The 26,744-nt window shown below is 27.9% G+C and overlaps 1 protein-coding gene across 4 annotated transcripts in view; it reads left to right on the forward strand.

Moving 5' to 3' along the window:
* Positions 1-3,302: 3,302 nt before the first annotated feature.
* Positions 3,303-26,744, forward strand: part of exp (expansion) — a 214,384-nt gene continuing 190,942 nt past the window's right edge. For 2 of the 4 annotated variants that reach the window (XM_085947196.1, XM_085947195.1), the window contains exon 1: positions 3,303-3,893. The gene's annotated coding sequence lies outside the window, so the exon portion shown is untranslated. The remainder of the gene's footprint in view (positions 3,894-26,744) is intronic. The other 2 variants (XM_085947193.1, XM_085947194.1) reach the window with 2 other exon arrangements.

Consider the following 26,744-nt stretch of genomic DNA (forward strand, 5'->3'; position numbering starts at 1 on the left):
TAACCAGTATCGTAACTTTGTCAAATTAATGTTATGTGTTATGAATGGTTCGTATTATTAGAGTATTCACATAATGTATGATGCTCTTAGTATCAAAACCTACCTAACGACCTTTTTTTTTATTCCAAATGTCAAACTATTCTCAATCTAAATATCTACACAACAAATATACTATAATTTTCATAACCGCTCTAAATACAGACATAATAGATGTTAAAAATGTTTATACAGTTTCAAAACCTACTCGAGTTTAAAATGATAAATTTTTCCAATATGCTTACAGTGATACCTACAACTAATGGCATCAGAAACAAAAATGACCTTTTTATTTTTTCATTTAATTAGGACTATTCCTTATGGAAACGACATTGTATGAAGGAGAGTACAATTTTCTTTTAAAACCGTCTTAATCAATATGGTTCACTTTAAAACTCTACTCAAATTAAAATGCTGAGTTTCAAATCTTATCTGCATTTAAAATACTAAATAACCGTTTAAATATTACATCAAAAATAAAAAAACCGCCAGAAATTGTATTATTATTTATTTCTCCATTGATTCTTTTTAACTTGTCCTATTTTTTATATTATTTAAGTCCATAGCAGTTTTTTTGCTAGGTATTTATAAAGAATTTGGTTCGTGTAAGTAGGTTTTTATAATAAGGTGCTCAATTTGTTCTAGAGCGTATGTTTCATTACTTGGGGTAATAGCTAACAATGATTCCTCGTAAATTTTTTGTTAAGATAACCTTTACTTTATGGAGATCTAAAAGTTTTGCCTTAGTAGAGGCAAAACATCGGACAGGTCAGTATTGTGATTTACTCTCCAAATGTTAGCTTCAAATGCTCGACTTATAATTTGTCATTGCAATATTATCGATCCCTAAAATAATCCTCTAATTTGTTTTGACACCACAAACCCGTAACAATTTAGGATATATACTCATTTCCTTTTATCCTGAACAATAATTTACAAATTAAGTTAAAAGTAAATTAAGCGAAATAGTTTACAAATTTTAATGACGAGTAATTGTGCTATTTTTTTAATCCTTTTTAATGTATATGTTACGCCGAATGTGCGAAATTGACTATTACATGAAATGGGAAAAATTTTGCCTAAATCATGTAATAGTCAAAGCCATTGCCTTATTCATGAATTAAGTAAATTATCTGCCGAGTGCGTGAATTCGCCAGGGTATGGAATTCTTAAACTGTCAACATGACAGTAGAAAAAGTATATTTAATACGGATGGTTTTATTAGTTATAATTGGACATCATATAATATTATTATTCTTAGGTTAGGTTAGGTTTTGTAATTCTGAATTCAACTGAATGTCCATTTTGAGGTTATCTAACAATAGTGTCAACAAACTATCAAATCATACTATCACAAACAAACAATCGACCATTGCACGATTGATACCCAAGCACGAATCAAATCGCGAAAATACCTTTTAATAAAATTCTTCCGTTATCATATTAAAGTTCTATTTTTTTTTTGGGCATAGTAAACGAATATGAACATCATTGTAGTTATTGTTTGATATATTTTTATATAATCAATGTCATTTGACACATTTGGTTTAGTTGCAAAAAATACCACAGTAGCGCTACTATCTAATTTTCCCAATGCATGAACTAGGCAGAAAAATTACTGCCGAATTCACGCACTTGGCAGATATTTTGCCTAATTGATGAATAAGGCAACGGGTTTGGATTTTTCATGATTTAGGCAAAATTTTGCCCATTTCATGTAATAGTCAATTTCGCACATTCGACCTAACATATACATAGGAAACATAATATATTATTATATCACTAAAAATCCCAATCAACGTACGAGTGATTTGTATAAGATTTAATTGCAACAAAATGTATTGAGACATACTCATGGTCGATCAATGTTCAGCGAAGTGTTTTCCACGGTGTGAGTTAATACGTTCCGAATATGGAAAGTGATTAACCAATATGTAATTCAAAGTATTATTCCTTTTAATTGTTGCGTGTAATTATGTGTTTCTTCGGAAAATTCTCTAAAAATGATAAATCATATTGCGTTGGAATTGATGCATTCTAGACTAAAATGGTTGAGTTAAAGTATAATATGGTTATATTACCCATATAAAACTAGAGGAAAATAAGCTAATAAAAACTAGCAATCAAGCAGATTTTATTCTAATCTAAATTACATCCGTACATCCGTCATCACACCTTAAAAATAAAGCTTAATTTTCCAGCCTTTCCAGATATGCCATAAGGAAAATAAGTATCTTGAATAGGTATAACGTATAATAACATCAGTTATGTGTTATATATTCTTTCATACAGGCGTAAAATTATAAAAAGATATGAATTAGCTACATATAATAATATGCTATATTATATAATTACATAATTACATATATACATAGATATTTTATTTAATTACATAAAAATCAGATCATTACTACAGTCCAGTGATGTCCCTGATAAAATCTAAAATCAGTATATATCATAATATTTCCATTGCTTTGGATCGCCAATAGGACTCCTGTAGATATTTTTCCATTCCATCCAGCCATCAGACTTTAACTTAAATCGCTTTGATGGTAACTTGTCGTTAATTCTTTATACTTTATAGAATATCAAGATTATAAGGTATACATTTTATGGCTCCCAGCAGATCATAAATACGAGTGTGCAATGCTGACATATAATATTTTAAGAGATTGGGCGAAGACTCTTTCTGAATACCCAAGGTTCAAACACCATTTATCTTTGATAATTGATAAACTACGAGATGTATATCTTGGTCTCATTTGATATCATCAGCTTTATGAAGGTTTTTAAGTTTAAACATTCATTGTAAATATAATACAAATTCAATATTTAATTAACACAATATGATTGAATTATTAAATAAATCTTTCAATCGTGCTTCTATATCCTTAAAATATAGTATGATATAAGAAATCTATTTTCACCAAATATCAAACATTGGTATTTTAATGAAGTACGATTATCTAAACATCAATTTTCACTTCGATAAGAAATACTGTATTTCCGTAACGAGAGAAATTATTAATGCATAAAATCACACTTAAGGTTCTTTACTTCCCATTACGTGGCATGCTTCATCGATGGTTTTCCTAAATTACCACATGTAATCGATATGATATCTTGATAATGGTAAGCGATCATCACACGCATCCGATATGACGCTGAACTATTGACAAGCAAAACCGCCTAAGAAAACGTAAAGTACATTGCTGGAGGCGTCGAAGCGGGGAGTCACGGCGCGGCGCCCGTTCTTGAAGACCGCCAGTGCTCACTTGACAGTCGACGGAGGAGGCTGTTCCACGCCGCCGCAGTGCAACCTTCTGAAGGCAATCGCGCGCCTCGTATCAACCGACAAGAGGTCATACAATCGCACAGTGTCGCGAACCTTACCGACGCCTTTTAGTAACATCGTCAGGCCGACATCACGTATCCGGTTTTCAATATAATTTTACATCCGGCGCCGCTCGGAAAATCGCTTTTCCGTTACACAGTAAACAAGTGAAAATCAAAGTAATCCATAATTCACTTCCTCTTTAATTAATTACTGCAGTATTATTTTAGTTTTCAATTGCAGTGGGTGTAATAAATTTTTGTTTTTGGTAAGTGAAGCCAGATTCGTGTTGCGGACTTTATTTGCATCTGTAATAAAGCGCGTGGGTGTAGTGGCATTGAATAAAAAAAATATATACTCTCGTGGTAAATATCAAATAGTATTTTTAATTTTTAGGCAAAGTACGTGATTTTCTAGCGAGAATTTCATTCATCGGTTTAACAGTTTATTATCAAAGTGATACAACCAGGAATCAATAAAGGATATACAGGAGGGGAATACATTTCTCAGATTTCAATTATCGGTAAGAAATTTAATTTAGTTTTTTTATCGCAGATATTTTTAAAATAATTTTGTAATAATTGATCATTTTTATTATATATTTTAATAATACATTCTATTTTTAATTTTGTGTTTTTTAACTAACCATAATTATTATTAAAATTTTTCTTAACGTATTTATAAAACCAGAAATAATAATTGTCCTTGATAATCGAAAGTACATTACAATAGATAACGTTTCAATTTGGTAGTTACCCACCAAGTATGTAAAGTAAATAATAGTATGTAAAATAAAACTGACCATTTATTTTTGTTTACAATTTTAATCAGCATTATAACGATGAGGTAAATATTTTTATCGATAAAATGTAAATTGTTTGGAAACTTTCTATACTTGTGCTTTTCATAATAATTTTCTCTTTGTTAATCTCTGCTATTTCTCAAGTCTCACAATGGCAATATGTTGCAATGGCCACTGAATTCCCAGTGGGTACATATCACACATTATAATAGTTAGACTTCATTGTTGCAGACAATTTAAAATCTCACAGTGTTGTCAGCTTTATTTGCAAAACTTAACATTTTAAATCTTTTCAACATACAAATCACGCGCCATTCAGCCACATAACTACAAGCCACAATTATTCTCATATTATTACCATACGCACTTAGTAACTAATTTACCTGGTATTTATGATAATATAAAAAAAATTAAAACTATTTCAATTAATACTTATTTTCATATATTTCTTAACATATTTTGACCTTGTGTAATAAATAATCGGTATTTTTTTAAAATTATTTGAAATATGAAGAAATATTTTAGAAATTTACTAATAAGTAAATGAAATAATATTTCATGTATACGATAATATCATAAGAATACTATATAATTTGTTTTGTGAATAATTGAAAATATGTTGTATATTTTACATTTCAATGCCTTGTATTTTTAAACTGGTAAAATTATTTTTGTAAAAAAATGTATAGTTAATATAATTTTCTTGAAAAGACTATACAAAAATGGAACAATATGAATAATATTAATGCTATAAAATCTGATCATTATTAAAAAATATATATTATCTAGTTCTTACAACATACATACTTTGTTATCACTATTCATAACGTATATTTTTAAATAAATAAACAGTAGGTACTTGTTTCCATAATATGTGTATATACGTTTTTTATGCACTAGAGAGTGGATTAAGTATGCAATACCAGAACTGAAGCTATTACAAATTATGCTAATAATTATAAAAATAGTCCTGTGTAGTATTAATTACAGCGCAGAAGTGTGTCTAGAATCAATACATAGATGATAGATTACTGCGCTTCCCAAACTATGACAAAACACTTAATTAAATCGTAATATGTATAAAATAATATGTAGTCGGTAAATGAACACCGACCATAAAATTAAATATAAAATATGATTACAATTTTTTTAAGGATCGTTCTTATCATTACATATCTAATTTATTTATAAAACGAATGAATTTGTTATTACAATGTCCTATTTTTTTAAAATATCACTCGATGTTAGGGCCTAAATATATACACATGCCAACTTTTCATATGATTCTTATTGATTAAAATATATATATTATATTATTGTACCTATATATTAATGTATTTTGTGATAAATAAAATTGGTTATTTAGATATTACATAGATATATATAGTTTAACAAGTCTAATAAGGTCTTTCGTTTAGTCAATGCAAACTTTTGAAATATTATTAGTATTTTATTATTAGTTTTGTAAAATTTATTGCATTTTGATTTTTGGTTGACAGGAAGAAATTAAATTTTTAAACTATTTTAAACAAAATATCAATATTTGATTTATCGATCAAAGACCATAAATAAAAGAAACCTTGAAAATTTACTCTATCGTGTGAAATCTATTGCATTATTCCATAATTTCAATAGAAAAATTGGTATCTGTTTAAAATATTAACATAAATTTGAATAATCTTATTATTTCAAAAAATAGTATTTTAATTATATTTTAAAATAACATTCAAACGTGTCCAGGCTATCAAAATTGACAAAAACTACATAAAAAATCATGGTTGTTTGCTAAAAAAACAGTCTTGTAGAAGCCTTGTGGTTAAGGCGACAAGCGGCTTGAATAACTCGTTAACTGGTCGTTTAGAAAGTATAGAGGCCGTTTGGCATACAGACAGAGTTAATATAGAGAGATTGCAGATAGAATACTATATTATACTGCATCTGTTTTATACACATAATAGCGGAATCGTAACAATTTTACTTATAGAGCCGGATTACAGTATTTTTGTTATCTTTAAAAATACTGTATTATGAAAAACTTTTATGTAGGAGATAAATTTTTGAAAACAGTACAAGTCTGTCAGTAAGATTGTTATTATTTGGTTCTAAAATATAGTAGTAAAGAAATATAAAAACAGTATTTTTTGATTTTTGAAAGAATATACTATACTCTGATAATAATCGTTACTACTAATAATTATAAGATGCATGTATACGTAAATGATTATCCAATGACACCATCGGTGATTAGTAGATGTATTGGTATCATTTTTACTGCAATGCTTATTTCAATACAACCAAGAAACATCAATACAAGTGGAAATTGTCTTTGCGGTACCCAAGAAGCCATTGCCGAATGATTTGCGTATATATTATGAAAATAAGGTTTATTTTTAAATGTAAGCTGAATTTAAACAGATCATTGAATTTATTCATAATACTGGTCGAGAGAGATATTTGTAGTCGGAATGTTATTGAATATCTTATAATTTTTAAATATTCCGCGATATGCATTAATACTTTAAAAAAAGTTGTAAAATAGAACTACTGAAATATAATTAATATATTCCGTCAGCAAAGATATGGATATTTGTTACTTTATGAGTGTTAGTTAGTCAGTTAACCTAAAAATACTACAAACGAACATTATTTGTAGAAAAACTCCCCTTTTACTGTAACTTGAGTGTAGTTTCATCGTATATTATATTTAATACTATTTCAATTGAAAGAACATCTTTACTAACATAATTGACTGCATATTTTTTTTCAAAGTATTATACAGGCATGGATTTTTTTTCTAAATATTATTACATTAAACTTAAAAAGGTGTATTTATCTTAGTTATAAAATTTAATTCAACCCTTTGAGTACGGTACTACGTGGTGCGATTATCGCCAGACAGAGTCGTATATCGGTTATTACGACCAAGTAAGTGTCAAGAAGGTAGTACTAGGCAATCGTATGACAGCGACAGGTGTGTGTCTCTATCATTAAAATATAGTCTGATAGGTCATTGGGAACGCCAAGTCGTTTGTATCCGGCTTCCAGAGCCTCGGGCTAGTAACATGTCACTATGAAACATTAAGAAAAAAGATAAATAATTAAAAACTGGTATTTAAGTGACTAAGACATAAGAAGAATAATTGAATAATGTGTTGATAAAAATATCAAGCATCTAAACAAAAAATTAACCCTCATTAGATATAGATAACACATACTTTATTTTCAAATTTTGAGTTCTAGTAAAGATGTTGAAAATCTTGACAGACAAGCCTTCTGTAGTTTTCCTATAAAAATTGTTGAAGAAAGTTTCAGTTTTTCATATAAGTTCTATTTTTGTATGCAATAAATAATAAATGGTTTTCTGACTCTTTAGAGTTCATGCATTACAATAAATTAGTAAATTTTTCAGATTTACACTCATACGCTTAGGTTCATTTTTACGAGATTTTTTTTTCAAGTCCTTGGATTTTGGTGTTTTTAGAATATTTTGTTGAATTTGAATTTTTATTGTTATAATAAGAAGGAATAATTTTTATTTATATCTAGATTAATGAATGAAAAATGAATAGTTTATTTACTGATAATAAAATGCCGAAAAACGTATACAAAAAAACTATCAATCCACATTTTTTTCAAAAGTATGTAAATACATAATATGTTAAATCAATATTCTTAAATTGAGACAATTGTAGTATAACTTCTATACTCAGAGTAGTATAAAAAGGCGTACGTGAAAGAGCGAGAGGTTTTTAGTTCTTCAGATAGCTTATGTGACGTATTAGTCAAAAAAATAGAAGTTATAAAAGATAATACATAACTAAGAATTTTAGAAATTCACAAATTTCTTAGGTGGTCGCCAAAAATGACTAAATGGTTAGTTAGTGTATTATACATTATTTTTACATGTAATGTGAGTTGGTGGTTTGTCTGCCTAAATATGTAAATTAGTTTTTATATTACACCATTGCAGTGTATTATTATTAGCAGCCTAAATAATGTTGAAAACAGTATGTGTTAAGATAAATTTAACCTTAATTAAATGAATAATCATCGTTAAAGACTTCTGGTTAAACATTACACCAACTGGATACCCAATATGATGTGTGTTCATAAATTGAGGCAAACGTTACATTCACCTTTGCCCTTCAAATATAAGATGACAATATTGTGGTGTATAATTAAATTTAAAAAATACGAAATTGGTGTAAGTACACTGTAATTATACACCTGTCTACTAAAAAAATCTGAGGCTGAAATATTTTGTTAATGTTCAATGAGCAATAATTTACATTTTGCATATTTTTTAGCTAGGGAAAAGTTGACAAACTTGAGTTGAAACTATAAAATACTTCCGACTAATGTAATAATAATACTATATGCAATAATAATACGACATTTTGTTCTGAATTCTTCCGGATACAAAATAATTTGTACGTATTTTTTTTAGATCAGGGTCATCAATCTTATAATAATTGAATGACTTGAATATCTACCGTATGACAAACTCACACTTCTTGGTGGCAATGATTTACAACAGAAGTTGAATGAACTCGAATATCGATTAATAAATTTAGGAATACATATTTTCAATTTATTGGATAAGATTTTCACACCCTACTTACCTATGTAATATTATAATATGAATTATAATTAATACTGTTTTAAATACAATTAAAAAACACTTTTGATTTATTTTAGTGTTATTTATTTTGATAAAATGCACAATAATTGCATTATAAGTACAGATATAATATTATTATCTGGATCTTTTCTCAAATTTTCATATTGTATTGGCAGGAAAACTTTTTAATTATTAATAAAACCGTTTTTATTAGATTTTTATGTGAAAAATATATTTGATTTAGCAAACCTATTATATTGAGTGAAGTAAAACATGAGAGTTCTACCCAGTATCAGGCATTTTAAATATCGTGTAATATTATACTTTATAATCCTAGTCCCTATTACAATATTCCATTATTTATTATCGGTTCTCAAATCAGATCCATGTTTAAAATTAAGGTGTGGATTTTTTCTCCTATCATCGTTTACACTATAATCAGTGGAAAGTGGCGGGTGTTGCAAGCGTTAGTATACAAGTGTAAATGAGCTTCTCGCGTACGCCTATTAATCTCGGTAGACCAAAATGAGGCATTTGTAGTTTTAATAAAAGAGGAGAGAAACACTAGAAACAGTTATGATATCATTTTTATGAGTGTTTCATATTAGCGGCTATTAAAGGTGGGAAGACTGTTTCTTGGCGGGCTTTTGAGTAGATTTTATTTGTTACAACATGGTATACTTTCATTACTTTCACATTGGTTTTTAAATTAAAATACTAACTTTTCATTAACGTAAACCATTATTAAGATGAAGTATAAATGTTACTGACGATATCAAATAACAGATTACGAATCATGAAATTCAATATAATATAATTTACATGTAATTATAGTATTTTAATTTATCAGTGAAGTCATTTTATATAGCATTTAAAAAAAATATTTTTTTTTAATTATTCAATTTTTTAACATCTTCAAAAAAACATATTAAACTATATTTTAATGACAATATATATAATAAAATATTTTATAATATTAATAGGAGACCTTAAAATAACCCCAAATTATATACATAATGTTTTATTTATAATAACTTTAAATTTAACAAATATTTATTTTTATTTTTAAAACTTTTATATCCTTTTTAACACTACAACAGGCCTAGAGGCCAACCGACGTTAGTGTATTTTGATAATATAAGTGAAAAAATCACAAATACACAGGCTTCGAGAAAATCATTATGATGGATGAAAGCCCAGTGCATTTACGCACTGCATAACGAGAGCCGCTATGTATATATTCAATAATAAAAATACGTTCAAATATATTATATATAAATTGTATTAAATTGCATACTTTGTATTTTATTGCTAGATGTCCCTAGTCCATAGCAACACATTATAGTAACATTGTACTTCGCCTTACATAATTCAGATATTTTTTTATTTATTTCAAGCATCGAAGTTTAACTTTTAGGATACCTATTTAAAATGATCTTTCTCGGTATCTACTTATATAAAATAGTTGTATTTAAAAAAAATCATATGAAGTAGTGCAACACAAAAGATAGATTACTATCTTCAAAAAAATTAAATAGGAAATATAATAATTATTGTGTTATCAAAATAGTGTAATAAATAATTACTTTAAGCGAATCAATAACAGGATATGACGGATTTGTTACAGTATACTATCGGCATAGAAACAAAACTGCAGTTTCAGAATACTATGATAAACAAATATAAAAACTAGTTTACTAATTCAAACCAGTTCTAAAGGACGTCTTATGTAAAGTAATAATATTATCGATTTGATTTTTTTCTCTTGACCAATTTATTTATGGTGTATAATTTTCGTATTCGTATATCTATGATTTAATGAGTACACACACATTGAAAACCAGTGAATTGTTTATAAGTTTACACAGGCAGTAGCTCAATAATAATAATCGTATGTACATACATGTCTGATTTTAATTATAAAAGTGAAAATACTTTTACCACTCGGTGTTGGGCATTTACATTTTTCCCGCTGGCAAGAATGGGATACTTGCTCTGATATAATATTTTGCAATTATTATTCGCACCGGTAATAACAACTGTAATTGAAGCTGTGAGAGATTTTTTTTAAAACATAATATGTACAAACGAAACTAGAAATAAAGCTAATGGTCTTCAGAACACCTTTTTTGTTAATTATCTCATACTGTATTCAAATTAAAATCTAGAGCCAGAGAAAGTATAATATGTATATATTATTATGTATGCAGATATGAAACAATATAAAAAATAATATACTAATAGTATAATGGTATTTAAAATAATAAATTTTCCTCAGTTACATACAAAAATAAGTTAATTATAAATCTTTGTTAATAAAAAAACTTTTGACAATGAATGATAATCAATCAATTAAATAAAATCAAAAATATAATTGCAAATACATAATTTAGATAAATAGAGATATTCGTAATAAATTCTGTAATAATACTGTTTTTAATTGATATCTATTAGCAAAATGATATTTCAGTACCTACTTTTTTTAAGGAAACTAGGTAATATAATATGTATTATTATTTAATTTTTACCAAATAGTTTTAAATGCAGTTATCTTTTATACAACTGAAAGTTAGTAATTTGACGATAAGTTTACAGTTTTAGTTTAGCTTGGAGTTTTCGGAGTTCTTTCTTTTATATAATTAATTCAAATTATTAATAATTAATACAATAATCGTATTTGGAAGTTAATTTTATATAATTTACCAATGCAGTTTCTATCCTCGGCTTACACGGGTTAGTTAAAACTTCAAATTTTTCTTAGGAAGATTATTAGTTTTTGAGTTAGTTAGTTAGTTGACCGAAGTTACAGTTATAATATATTACATATTATATAAATTTGTATTCAATAACATACAATATTAATATGATTTATTATTTACAAGCTAAGTATTATAAAAACCGATAAACAAGTAATTTGTAAGTATTATAATTTACAAGCTTAGTATTATAAAAACCGATAAACAGGTAATTTATATTTTATAAATATAATGATATTAATAATTATATGAAATTTTATTGAATGAATTGTAATGAATTGCAGGATTCCAATTTGTTGAAAGTTTTGAATACTAACGTATTAAGTTATATTCATACTTATCCATGTAATATATTTCCTACCATTGCAGTGGTAGTTGAATATTATATTTATTTGAAATTACGATTCTTAATGAGTGTAATAAAATATGCGCTGGTTTAAATAACTACTAAATGATACGTTTTGAACATAGAAGTAATATTTGTGACCTAAAAAATATTGCCATAGTGAATACGGAAACATTTTACTTTCTTCGGCTGAGAAGTTGAAGTGTAAAAACACCTGCGGGCAACTTTTATTTTCGGTTGAGACACGATTTGTATGAGAGACTGAACAACTCAACATAATGAAAATAAGTGCATATTATCTTCATTTCAATCAGAACAAGATATTTTATAATTTAGCAAGCATTAACATTGTGTTCAAACAAATAATGTAACCATTATTTTAATGTTGGTATTGGTAAAATAAAATTCACAATCTTCCTACGCATGTTATATAATTTTTGACTATGAATTTCATGTTCTAATAATCATTGATTCGTTCAAGTAAGGATGTTTTGTAAATAGTACAAATATTATATTTGTTTCAATCTAAATTACAGGCGTTTGACATTTAACGGTTTTCACATTTCATACCTTTCTTAAATCAGAGTTAACAAAATAAGCGATTAAAAATATATTTAAACATGTTTTTTTTCTATAAAATGGCATATTGATAAAATAAATAATTGGAAAAACAATACCTACTTATATATAAAAATAATTAAATTACCATTTTTATCGTAAGTACATTATATAAAAGAGATGAGCTTTTTTTAACTTGACTTAATATGAAAAATGGTTCGAAGCCATTGCCAATCTATTGAGTTTTTCATTTGAATTACAGACGTACTGGAAAAGCAATATGTAATTTTCTACAGAATCAGGATTCGACTCCATTCTCACGACTTCAGGGACAATTGCTCCAACTAACTACCTCACCATAGAAAATGACGCATATAAATATAATCTATTTCGAAATATATTGCCTTTTTAGTTTTCCTGTTATTTAGAGGCACTCATATAAAATCGTGCTAATATAAATGAAAACTACAAATGCTATGTATACATACATCTAATAGCGAATAAATTTTGAAATGTATTTAAGGAAAGAAATCACGACACGTGCAAACGTGACATGGGTACGAGCAGATGATACGATTTAAAATGCATCAAGATCATTCCAACAGAAATTCAGTTATGTGAAAGTTAACATATTTTGATTTAAACTTACTTGCATTCACAAGTTTGTTATCTATAAATTAATTATAATAAATATATCTGTCATGTATATACAGCAAAAGCATTGTGTTATACATATATCAAATTAAAGATAGTGAAACTTTATATAATATACAAATGAGTTATATTTTAATTATGACTTCTATTGGTACCGTCTATCGGTATACCAACGGTCGATGACCGAATTTCAGTTAACAACAAAGTTAATAGTATTGGAAAACAAACGCGTTGTGCATTAAGTCACGTATGTTGAGATGCAAAAAGAAGCTCTTTCTACTTTTGCCGTTGCTAGCATTTACTTTCATTATGATTTGGAGTAATTTACACGTCTTTTTGCAAAAATCATTATGTACCAAATATTGCAGATTTTATACAATCGATGGTAGTTATGAGTCTTAAAACATCTTAAAATAGTCATCAGGACATATTAAATTAATAAAATATGCAAAACCGTGAATTAAATCATCATTGTTAACAAATTCAGCAATTATTCATGTAGAGTGGAGTGTTTTTAAATTGTGTTTACGTATTATAAAAACAGATGCGTGATTATTCCAATTTAAAATTCCGCATTTCAATGTAAAACGGACATCGTTAGAAACGCAATAAATTTTCGATGCGTAGCGATTCGAGTCGATTGAATATGGAACGAATTCTAATTAGTCTAGTGTTGTCATTATTTGGAAAAAAAATCATAAATATTCCACATTAATAAGTGCAATTTCGGAATGCGCACGCTTGCAACATAAGGCAAGGCCGGCAGAGAAAGTTTCGCATGCGGCGAATCAACGATATTTTTTGGAATACGTAGCTACTCGAATAATTCAATATACGTAAGTGGGTACTATTAGTAATTTTTGTATCGGTTTATTGAAACTTGTAAGTTTGAAATTGTACAAATTGATGTAAGTTTATTTAAGTAGGTAAGAAGCAAAAAATCTTATTTCCATTTTTGAAATCCACTTTTTGAACTGTTGAAATAAGATTTATAAACAATATTATTTTTAATTTAAACAATTTTGATAAAGGAACTTAGTACGTTCATTTAATATAATATAAAAACTTAATAAATTGTGTAGGTGCTTAAAAACCCCTCAAATGTGCGTCATTATTTTTATATGCATATTATCTCAATGTGTACGTGATTGAGAGAAGACCTTTTGTTTTTTGACTTACTCATTTTAATTATAACAATGTTATAAATGAATAAGAGAATTTCTAATTAAGTCTGTCCTCACATATTATTTTTAGATACGCGACAAAACCTGTAAAATAGACGTTTCATCTGCTTATGAATACATTATCAATAGTTACCTATTTGAAACACAATATGTTTTTAAAAATTATGTGTTTACTATTATTATAATTTTTGTTGTTCTTATTTTTAATTGACTTTACAATCCTATATAGATCTGAGCCGTCTCATGAAGAGGTTTCTTAAGGAGGTACATGCTCGTCGAAGGTCAAAATTGAGTTTTTATTGTATTTTCAAACCATGATACTGGACACTCCTTAAACGTTGTAGATAATCTATTTATATAATTTTAAAGCCTTATTATTCTTTATATTTATTTTAAACATTTGATGACTGCATAAAGTATTTTTGTTACATAAAATAGTATTCTTTTAAACCTCTCGCTCTAATGTTTTAGAATATAGTCATATTTTGGTACATAACTGTGCAGTGGTGGTAAGATTTTTTACATTTATTAATTTTTAAACGCATTTATAAAACCATTAGTATAATTTATTACGAGATAATTTTTGTAAAATATTCACGATAAAAAATTATATTGATAATCTCTGTGATCCCAAATTTGACAAGAATTAGGCATTTTATTATTCAAAAAATCGGCAAGATTAACACATTTGAAGATGATTCTAAAGATACTTATGATAAGCTATATCTTTGACCATTCAACTGTGATAAACATCTTATGAATAATGATTGCTTTATAATAATTATTGACCTAAGAATAAGGTAGTGTTTTTTTGAAATACGCCATTTCTTTTGTCATTTCCCAGTGGTTAAGCTACAACATACGGCCGTAGCCATAAATTGACAAACTATAATTGAAGTAGGGAGTAAAATGATATTGACGCGCGTGTTTGAACAGTCATCAAATGTTTAAAATAACTATAAAGGATAATAAGGCTTCAAAATTATATAAATAGATTATCTACAACGTTTAAGGAGTGTCCAGGATCATGGTTTGAAAATACGATAAAAACTCAATTTTGACCTACGACGAGCACGTGGGCCGTTAACAGATTTTTTGTTCTACAAGAAATGCTCCAAATACTCATTGAAAAATACTATGTGAATTTTCCAGACCCGGTATTTGAGCTCAATTTTTAACCTGACACGTTATCACTTGGTCTTTGAGGGATACGTGGTTGATATCTTTGGTAAGGAGTGTAAAACTACAGTCAATAATATAACTAGTTTTATTTTGAGTTAAGGCTATTCATTTTATGAGAGTGGTGTATATGATATAGTAATGTGAGTATGCCCTTCTAAAAATATATAATATTTGAGTCAGATATCATATTCTTTCTTTCCGTAGTTTAAAATAAAAAAAATAAACTTCTTCGTACCTAAACTACGATAGACACATTTAAATCGAATGAAGAAATTAAAATGAAATATTAAATTTAATATACGGATTTGCATAGAAAATAGATTGTATTTCTCCAATAATTCTTTTTTTCAACAAGGAAAATAATTCACATTTTAAGAAACGTTGGTTGAATAAAATATTTCAGATATTGGCTCACGCTTTAGTTGTTGCCGAAATTGAGATTGCTTTCATAATTTTATTATTAAGTTTAAAATGAAATATTGTTGCAAAACGTTCTTCGTTTGCTATTATTTCAGCTATATTTTCGTAAAAGTTAATGCAGATAAGTAAGTAATTGCTCGTTGCTCTCAAAAATGAAGTTCCCGGTTTGCAAACACACACATTTCAGTGAATTTAGCTAATTCATTTTTAATTTGCTTTTTGATTAGTAAATATTTGTACAAATAAAGTAAAAGTGTCTTTCATCATACCTACATAATGATAGTTATTTTCTACAAAACTTGTCTATTTAGTCCTAATTTTTTTATCATAAAAACGCAATATAATTTAATTATTTAGTTATATAATTTAATTATTTAGTTATATAATTTAATATAAAAATAATCACGTGTTGTTGTGTATTATAAAAAGCTGTAGACAATAAAAAATAATTTAATCCAAGAATTATCAAAAGTTATTACTGTCATCAACCTACATCAATTCGTTGCTGGATGAAAACCTCTCTAAGGTTATATTTTTTTTTAAATTTTGTCGATTTGTCTAGTCAAAATATTTGTATAAACTATTTTTAGGCAACATATGATTACTTAGACAACGGTGTACTTTATTATTCTGTATTTCATGTTATTATCTATGTAATGAAATTCAAATATAGTTATACTAAGTGAATCCCGTTTCAATAGAAATTATTAATTTTTATTAATTGGTGAAATATAATGAATATCGCAACTTATTTATATTATTAGGTACGTGGAGACATGAAGCTAAATATTACTATTATATCTAATTCCTATAATCTATTTCATTATTTGAACATGTAAGATAAGAAGTATAGTTTCACACTTTTTTACAGTCCTCTAGTTTAAGTTTCTACATATATATATATTATACCACCTAAATAAATATATGTAGTGACATAATATAAAATATTATTTTATGTATTGTTGGTATTATAGATCATAGTGATTCGAAATAGTTGTGCAAAATGTTGAATCGGCACCTGAGGACAGATAATTGATTTATCACTTGATATAAAATAAATCGCACTTTTGTTGAACGAGTGTTGCGAGATTGATAATATAATAATATCTTAACTAAAACATTCACTAAAACATGATCTAGAACGGAGATAAGCGATAATATCTTGTGAAATGGTTGTCAACTTGTCCCCATGCTATCCAATAAAGTGTCCACCAACTAGGGTGTAGTTTCATTAAACCATATTAATGATATATCGTTTCGGTGCATACCAATCTAATATATAAAAATTAATATTTGTGTGTTTGTTTGTTCGTATTTAATGCGCAGCCATACCGTTCATCCGATTGCGATAAAACTTTGTAAACTTATTGCTTGCACTTGCGGAAAGAGTATAGGCTATACTAATATATAAAAATGAATGTCTGTCTGTCTGTCTGTGTGTCTGTCCCGTATGCGTTCCTATACCATTCATCCGATTGCAATGAAATTTTGGTAAGTGGTTGCATGCACACCCATGAAGGTTTCTGAATTAGAAAAATCATCATCTTCTTCTTCTTCTTCATTATATTTTCTTTTATTCGTATGGTTCCTATACCATTCATCCGATTGCAATGAAATTTTGGTAAGTGGTTGTATGCACACCCGCAAAGATTTATGAATTAGTACAACTATCTTCTTCTTCTTCTTCTTCATTCTATCTTCTTTTATTCGTATGGTCCCTATACCATTCATCCGATTGCGATGAAACATTCGTCAGTTGTTGTGGTAACACCCGCAATGGTTTTTGAATAAGTATAACTATCTTCTTCTTCTTCTTATTCTATTCGTATGCGTTTCTATTCCATTCATCCGATTGCAATAAAATTTTCGTCAGTAATTGTGCCAACACCCGCGAAGGTTTCTGAATTAGTATAACCATCTTCTTCTTCTATTCTATCTTCTTTTCGTATGCGTTCCTATACCATTCATCCGATTGCAATGAAATTTAGATCACTGTGAAGTGTTGTGCTCACGCCGCAAAGGTTTCTGAATTGTTACAACTATTTTCTTTTTCTTCTATTCTATCTTCTTCTATTTGTATGCGTTCTTATACCATTCATCCGATTGCGATGAAATTTTGACCAGTTGTTGTTAGCACGCCCGCAAAGAGTTCTAAATTAGTACAACCATCTTCTTCTTCTTCTTCTTCTATTCGTATGCGTTTCTATACCATTCATCCGATTGCAATGAAAATTTGATTAAGTGTTGTGTTCACGCCCGCAAAGGTTTCTGAATTGATACAACCATTTTCTTCTTCTTTTTCTTCTATTCTATCTTCTTCTATTCGTATTCGTTCTTATACCATTCATCCAATTGCAATGAAACTTTGGTGAGTTGTCGTGCGCATGCCCACAAAGATTTCTGAATTAGAAAATCATCTTCTTCTACTATTCGTATGCGTTCCTATATCATTCATCCGATTGCGATGAAACTTTTGTCAGTTGTGTACGCACACCTACGAAGGTTTCTAAATTATTATTATATAACATACAAAGTTTGTTGTTTGTTTGTTCCATCCAATTTTGATTTTTTTTACTACATATTATTAACATTAATAACGTTTTCATATTTTGGATTCGATTTTAATTTAGTGTTCTTATGTTTGACCTTTACTCCTATTAGAATTATTTTCATATTGCCATATTGTATTACACAGATATTTTAATATTAAAAAAATAATTACCTCTTATTATTTTTCAAATATCTAAGATAAATATAACCACGAAGCGACCCTGTGCGAAGCCGGGTACTTCAGCTAGTCTATTATAAAATATGGTATATGCCTAATTACAAACATTGGTATGAGTAACTATAAAAACCTGAATCTGAGAGTATACATGTCGTTAGTCAAATAAGTAAAAATAGGTAACTTTTCAGATCCACAAAGGAATGAAAATATACTCACTTTGGAAAATAACATTCTCAAGTCCAGATATCGTATTCCCATTCACTCCGGACCTTTTAATTAATATTAATTACCACATTTAAATAACATCCTAATCATATCTAATGTCCACCTGATGGGCAACGCACCGAATGACTTAATGATTACAATTAATCAGCTGACATTGAAATGAACTTTATTATTAACTATCAATATGTTTGCATATCTCCAATCTAAATGTAAAAGGTAATAATTTTACTAAAATAAACAGAGCTGATAAATATGTTATTTAAATTAAAAATATCTACTGCTTGTTTAGTTTTTTTTAAATACACTCTAAAGATAATTTTAACAATTTCGTTATCTAGTATTTATTAATTAACATCTACAGACAATATATTAAGATAATCCAATATTTAAAAATAACGTATTGAATTTTGTTCAATGGTACTTGTAGCTATATTATTTTTGAATCACTGTATCACTGTTAATGTAAATTATGATGTAAAATATTTTTATAGCTCAAAAATAAATATTTTCAATGATTGATTCCAGTTATTGATATTAAAATGAAAAAAAAAACTATGATATTCTCCAGGCTATTAATCGGTACAATAAACACATATTTCGTTTCGCTACACCCCACCGTCCACTCAATGTCCAAAACTCGACTTGAAATGTGCAGAACGTATTAACTGATCACGAAATATTACCTAATAACTATATTACACAATAATACTTGTGACAGTGTATAGTTTTTTTTTGGTGTTCAAACAAAACAATATTCTAGAAAAACGTGCGGTGATATCACACGGCGAATCATGCATGATTATTAATTTGTAAATACTTATTGCAAATAGAAGATTTTTTTAAAGACTGTTCATCGTAAATTAATATTTTTTTGATACTTATATTAAAACTAATGAAGCATATATTATTTCAATAATATTAATTAAACTTCTTCTAAAAATATTTATCTAACTACTTGATACAACTATGTTTGTGTAATTATACATACTCGTATTTTATTGATATAACGTCACAGTTATGCCTACCTACTACAATATTATAATTGTAGTCAATTTAATATTATTATATATTTAAATGAGTATTATCACACATGCTTTTAAAATCGTCAATTCATTATCACTAATGAATTATAAATATTTATCATAAAATCGTGATTTCATGTTGTGTTTCTTTCTCTGTTTTTTTTTCTGTCTAAAAACACAACATATTGTATATAAATTGGTATACACTATGTTTATGTTTAGTTTTAGGTATTTAAATAGGTGTAGGACTAAATAGGGAGCATCAGTTGTTTATTCTTCCAAGGTTCAGAACCAACCTACCACTGTTAATGCCAATTGGGAGGGCGATAACTATGTTCAATCAAATTGCTTTGGGTGTGATATATTCCACTTACGTGAGGGTGAGTTTAGGTGGACGCTATTTTATAAATTATTAAAATAGGGTCTCCTTAGCAAACTCGGTGTACTTTTTTGGACTACTATAGATGTATAATTGTATTTTCACTGCGTTTATATGTTTATATTATGTTCTCTTTTTATATTTTCATTTTTATCCCTTTTATTACTTTCTTTTTCTTTCTTCTTTACAATAGGTACTGTTTCATGTCATGTTGTGAACATCTTAAACTTATAATTTATAATATCCACAATATGTAAAATAAATAAATTGAATTGAATTGAAAAAATAAATATTATACCTCAATATCTGATGAATTTCTAAATCTCTTCAAAGTGCTATTTTCCATTTAAAAATCTATGTCGCGTACTTGAAATATTGTACGAATAAAATAACACTTTCCTTTTAATCGGTTATATGCCCATAAAATGATAGCTTAATACTAAAAACGTTTTCACTCAACCGTCTTTTATCTGGCCGGCCGACAAAAAATGCAAATCGAGTAGTCAATAATAGTCGACACACTTCAACTACGCGAGATAATGAAGTTTTATAATCACAAACATTCTTGCTTAGAGAATCATTTTTTTTTGTATTTGATAGTGGGATGTTGACACATGCTGTGATTTTCAAATAACCTATTTAAATAGCAACATAAATTTATTGATAGTACAATTAAAAGTAATAAACAAATCGTAATGATTAAAAAAACATGTTTTGATACTAATATTAATACTACACCTATGTGCAATTATTACATTATTATTAATAAATGATGTTTAAAGAAAATATTTTTAATTTTACTTTTTATACTTTTACTCCATTATACATTACAAACGGATTAGGTTCTACATCCTAAATATGTATGTAACGAAATGTCATACATACAAATAATTGCCTATTATGTAATTGCACATGGATATTAATAATTTGCATCATGGAGACTATTATTTTAAGAAATAATATTAATTTCATATTTTATTATAATACTCCTGTTAGATGTATTTTATTGATATGAGAAATATCTAAACAAAAAGTAACGTTAAGGATTATCCATAATTTGAAAACACCTCAAATAATAATATATTAGAAAATAATCTTCTAAAAAAATATCACGCCCGGCGAGCATCCATTGGATCCCGAAAACTATGTTTTTCCAACTGAGCCACCTGCGTTTTACCTAATTACTACGAAATTCACTAATATACATAATCTGAAACACTTCATAATTTGGGTTATTATTGACAATATGCTTTTGTAGTATGATTCAAGATAGGTACTTACTTTGATTCCTATTCGACGTCAGGATCTCTCTAAATTTTAGTCATAATGTACATAATTGCACTTACTAATAATTTATTAAACTTTTTTTTTATTCAACTAATAATTCATAAAATTGAGAATGTAATTTTATTTTTATTGGAAAAACATAATTTAAAAATATATACCTAAGTAGATTATAATTTCAAAATTACAAGATAAAAAAAACTTTTTTTATACCCCGTGTTTAAATTTCCTATTGAATCATATAAAATTGATAATTCTATGTATTAATAAAAACTTTTTATTGTACTTGATAGAAATACTGAATAAATATAGAATACAGAAATGTCATTTTGACATTTCATATTGATTTCCATTGTAAGGCACGAATATATTAATAATTTAGTTGCTAGAACCCCCTTAGCAACCAACAATAATAACTTTCCATACAAAACGGAATTAACTGAAAATGAATTCAATTCTGCTTAAAAATGGCTAAAAGTATTAAAAGAATGCATTGTCGTCGTGTTCTGATATATTCTAAAAGTTTCAAATGTCTAGCTAGTCGGTAAGTTAGTTAAAAATCTTCAATCGTCCAATACAAATCTTGGACAAACAAGAAAAAATTTTGTACTGGACAAACAAGAATACGAGATAATAAAAACGTGGTAAAATACTGTCTAAAGCTTCAATTACATTTAGCTTCTTTACGAGCTGTTTGTTGGCGAATTTATAATCTGCCTGTAAAGTCGCCCAGTGTAATCATCGAACAAGCTAACATGTTTGATGATTACACTGGGCGACTTTACAGGCAGATTATAAATTCGCTAACAAACAGCTCGTAAAGAAGCTCAGTGTAATTGAAGCTTAACTAAAGTCTTCGTTAATTCATAAAGACGTAAAATAATTTGTATGGTAGGATAGCTAGTTGTATATAACTAGATACTTTTGCGGTTAGACAGGTGTTGCGATATCCTTCGTACATCAATGGACTGCCAAAACATAAGAATTTCCATCCAACAATTCGAACCACAATGGGCCATGCTATCAGAATATTAATCTTTTTGTATTAAAACGGGGTCAAACAGAAGTTTTCTAAGATTCCAAACGCTTCACTATCCGCGGAGCCTCAAAATGTTTCTGCGCGCCTGGTCACGAATAAATAACAAGGTGAGTTTCAACACTCGATATTAACTTAATAATACCAAATATGAGCTGCAATAAAAACTGCATAATTTTATTGCACAAGTAGACCATACCGTATCTAACAGAAACAGAATTACTTATTGTTTATAAGTGTTGCTTGGAAACATTAATGCATACATATATTATTATGAACGTATGTTTTAAAATTATGTCTGCATAATTATATACGTAACTTAAAAAAATAACACCCAATAATTAAAAAAATATACATTCTTTTATAATAAAGCTTTATTTGAAAAAATTTTTTTTATTATACGCATGAGTGTGAGATGTATTATACATAATACTTGCCAATGTGCTTTACCAATTTAGCCACCTACACTTTACCTAATCACGACGCATTAACTACCAATAGTAAGTTCTTATCTTTATTCCTAATCGACGTCAGTATCTTGCCAATTTTACCACGTTTTTCTTAGCTCGTATTCTTGTTTGTCCGGAGGTTGTTTATCCACCAGTACAAATCTTGCAATCGATGTTTAACTAACTTCCCGACTAGCTAAACATTTGAAACTTTTAGAATATATCAGAACACGATGCAAATGCAGTCTTTTAATACTTTTAGCCATCTTTAAGTAGAATTGAATTTATTTTCAGTATGAAAAGTTATTTCGGAAGAAATCCGTAATCCAATCCACTATTAGCAAGAGGTTGGTCCTAGCAACTAAATTATTAATATATACGTGCGTTACTATGGAAATCAAAATGACATTTCAGTATTGTATATTTGTTTGTTGCAAAATAGCAAAAAAATGATTTGTTGACAATTGCCTTATTTGTCCTACATTATTAATACATAGAATTGTCAAGTTTATATGATTCAACAGAAAATTTAAAAACGTGGTATATAAAAAGTTCTTTTTATCTTGCAATTATTTAGACTTAACGCACCTACTTGTACTTGTCAATAATTAAATAAAATTCGTTGAATTAAAAAAAATCGTTTAGTGTGGTTATGATATAAAAAAGACATAGTAAAAATATAATGGGACTATTTATTAATTATACCCCATTGTGATGTAGTTGGTTGAGGATCTATCTATGAACTCACCAGTGCACAAAAATACATATATTTTAAATGTGTATTTGATCTAGAGCATGAACCCCAAAAACTATTGTCGTAAAAAGTTTGTTGATACAACCCAAACTCTGTGGAGAGCCGTTATGCTGTCTTTACTTTTTAAGTTTTACTGAAGCTAAAATCTTTAGTGAATGACTAAATGTTTTATTATTGACTATTATTTTGCAGCAATTATTCGTATACAAAAAGGTTATATTACTATGATTTGGTCATTCTGTTTATTTACCTATAATACCTACATACGTAGTAGATACGTGACGGGTTTCTTTATACTAAATAGCCATGCCTAGTTTACTCGGCCAAGTTTAGGTAACTGTTAACAAAATAATGATTATTATTGTTTCTAATGATCACGTCACGTCAGTCACATGTCCCGTGAGTATATGTCCTGTAAAAAGAAACCGAGTGACACCATCTACGAATAACTTACTTAGTGTATTGAATAAATGAAATTGTCTTCGATTCGAATCCCACTGTGAATACTGAGAAGGTGAAAATATTTTAGCGTTTCGCTGCGCCCGCGCAAGCCAGGTGAATTACAAGTGCGACTGAATACGTGGCAAAATAGACTTGTTTAAAATATTAATACAATATTATATTATTGTAGTATATTACTCGTATATAAATATATTCTAGTAATTTAATGATTATATCTTGTAAATAACTTGTATTAATAGTGTGGGTAAGTGATTCTGTTTATTATTCAAATACAACATAATAAGAAAAAAATAACAAATCTATCATTATTGGGCATGGTTGTAGATTTATTAGTACTGAATGTGGGAGTTATCATCCTCTATTATTTATATTATTATTTTTATTCAACGAAGAATTCAGAAGGTTTGAGAATGTAGGTAGCATTCTTTAATGGATATAGTTTAAAAATACATCAAAAAGATACTAAAAATATCTTTGAAAAAATTAGCTAAGACACATGTTGCTCAATTGGTAAAGCACATTGACCATAATCAAATGGATAAGAATTCAAGTCTTTTCAAATTATGTTAGTACTTATATAAAAATATCGAAAAATAATTGTAGATATTGACGTACCACGGGACCATATGCATCTTAAGCTAGGGTCACATTTTGTTACACTACCTCGTTTTGTTAGGAGGGTTTCTTAGAACTATTGCTTAGTAAACGAGTGAGGTATAGTAACTCGGCTTAAAGTAGGTATTGCATTAAAACGATTGGCTTGCTACATTGCTTGCTACCATGGAAAATATTTTATAAATCATCACTCCTGCATTATATTTCATAGAATTGTTAACTGGCTTCATGAATCTCACTTAGGAATAATTTGATAATATTCATAATATCAGTAGTATGTACTGTGGAGATAAAATTGGCGCGCTTTACTTTAGTTGATCGTCAATAAGAATATCAAGAAGGTCAAAGTCGTACGATGTTTATCAATTGATATTTATATTTAAACCCTGGATATATGTAATCCAGTAGATAGGCAAATGGTTAAATACTTATCAAAAATTGTCACTCTTAATATCTAAAATGCTTCTTGTTGAAGAAAAATGTTAGTTTTATTAAATTATAAAATTGGTATCTTATACTATAATACGTAAATAGTGGAGGTAAATCATTTTACAGTGGCACTATATATAATTTGCAGGTGTATTGGTAGAATTTACTACACTGTCTGTTTTAATGTTAGCAAATACTACCACTATAACTTTACTGCAAATGACTTTTGCCGTACCCATGGTACCACTGTATATTGATTTACCCATACCTAATATGTATATAACGTACACAGTAAAAAATTATAATCATATTAATGTAGATTGTAGTTAACTTAAACATGGTTTTTGTTTCGATATTTGCACATTCATTTAAAAAAATTTACGTATAACGGAAAATTTATATGTTATGCAGTTGTGGTAATTATTTTCAGATAATTTGATAGAATCGTTGAAAGTAATATTTGATTTCGTATTCTTATATAAGTAGGTAGAATGATTTTCGACTAGCTTGCCAGACTCAAAATAGTTCGTTCAAATTGAAAAAAATAAATAGGAAGGAAATTGATCAAAAAATTTAGATCAAATCATCGCTTGATCAGCCATTCATGTCTGATGAATTTCTGTTTGGCCACAATTCAACTTGGGCGTCATTAGAAGGCAACAAATTTGTTTCATAACGGAATGGCAAAATACACGTAGGTACATTCGTGCTTCGTCGTGTAGTAATAAGTATGTGCATTGCATTTGGAATTTGATAACAATCTAATAGTTTAAGTATTATTTATTAATGTGGGGTTTAGCACAATGTACATGACTTCAACGGTATCGGTTGTGTTGATAATGATTAAAATTGATTACATGTCTAAAATATTATTATTATATTAATTTAATAAAAAGTATTTTGGTAAATTGCAAAGAATTTCAAAAAACTTATTCACCATAATGTGTTTTGGAAATATTGACGTGAAGCACTGCGTATACGACTGCATAATCTGCTTAATTAAATTTTGACCAAAATTGAGATTTCGATGGTATTTTGTTATAAAGCATGTTTTCTATGCTCACACAAAATTTCCTGATGGAAGTTAGCCTGCTTGCAGATTAAGTAGTTGTATAGTATGTCTAATTATTGTAGTGCGGTTAATTTATTGAACTACTGAAAAAATGTTTATCGATAACGTGATTTGAATAATCCATAATATGCCTATTATAATATAGCTTGGTATACCTACTATGTTTCAAAATTACATGGATTGACGAATCTTTATATGTGTATGTTTTTTAATTGGCATTACAATCCGATGTCGATTTTGACCGGTTCACGAGTCACGAAAAAATTTTGTAGCAGATTTTTGTTTCACGAGAAATGGATATTAGCCATCAACTATTAAAACTATGCTTTGAGTCTAAATATAGATTGAAAAAATAAAACGCAAACTTGAGACCCTAGACTTTATTTAAAAGATTTT

This window comes from Rhyacophila brunnea, unplaced genomic scaffold (genome assembly GCF_057557595.1).
Source record: "Rhyacophila brunnea isolate RB1 unplaced genomic scaffold, BYU_Rbru_1.0 scaffold_2, whole genome shotgun sequence".
Classification (NCBI taxonomy): Eukaryota; Metazoa; Arthropoda; class Insecta; order Trichoptera; family Rhyacophilidae; genus Rhyacophila; species Rhyacophila brunnea.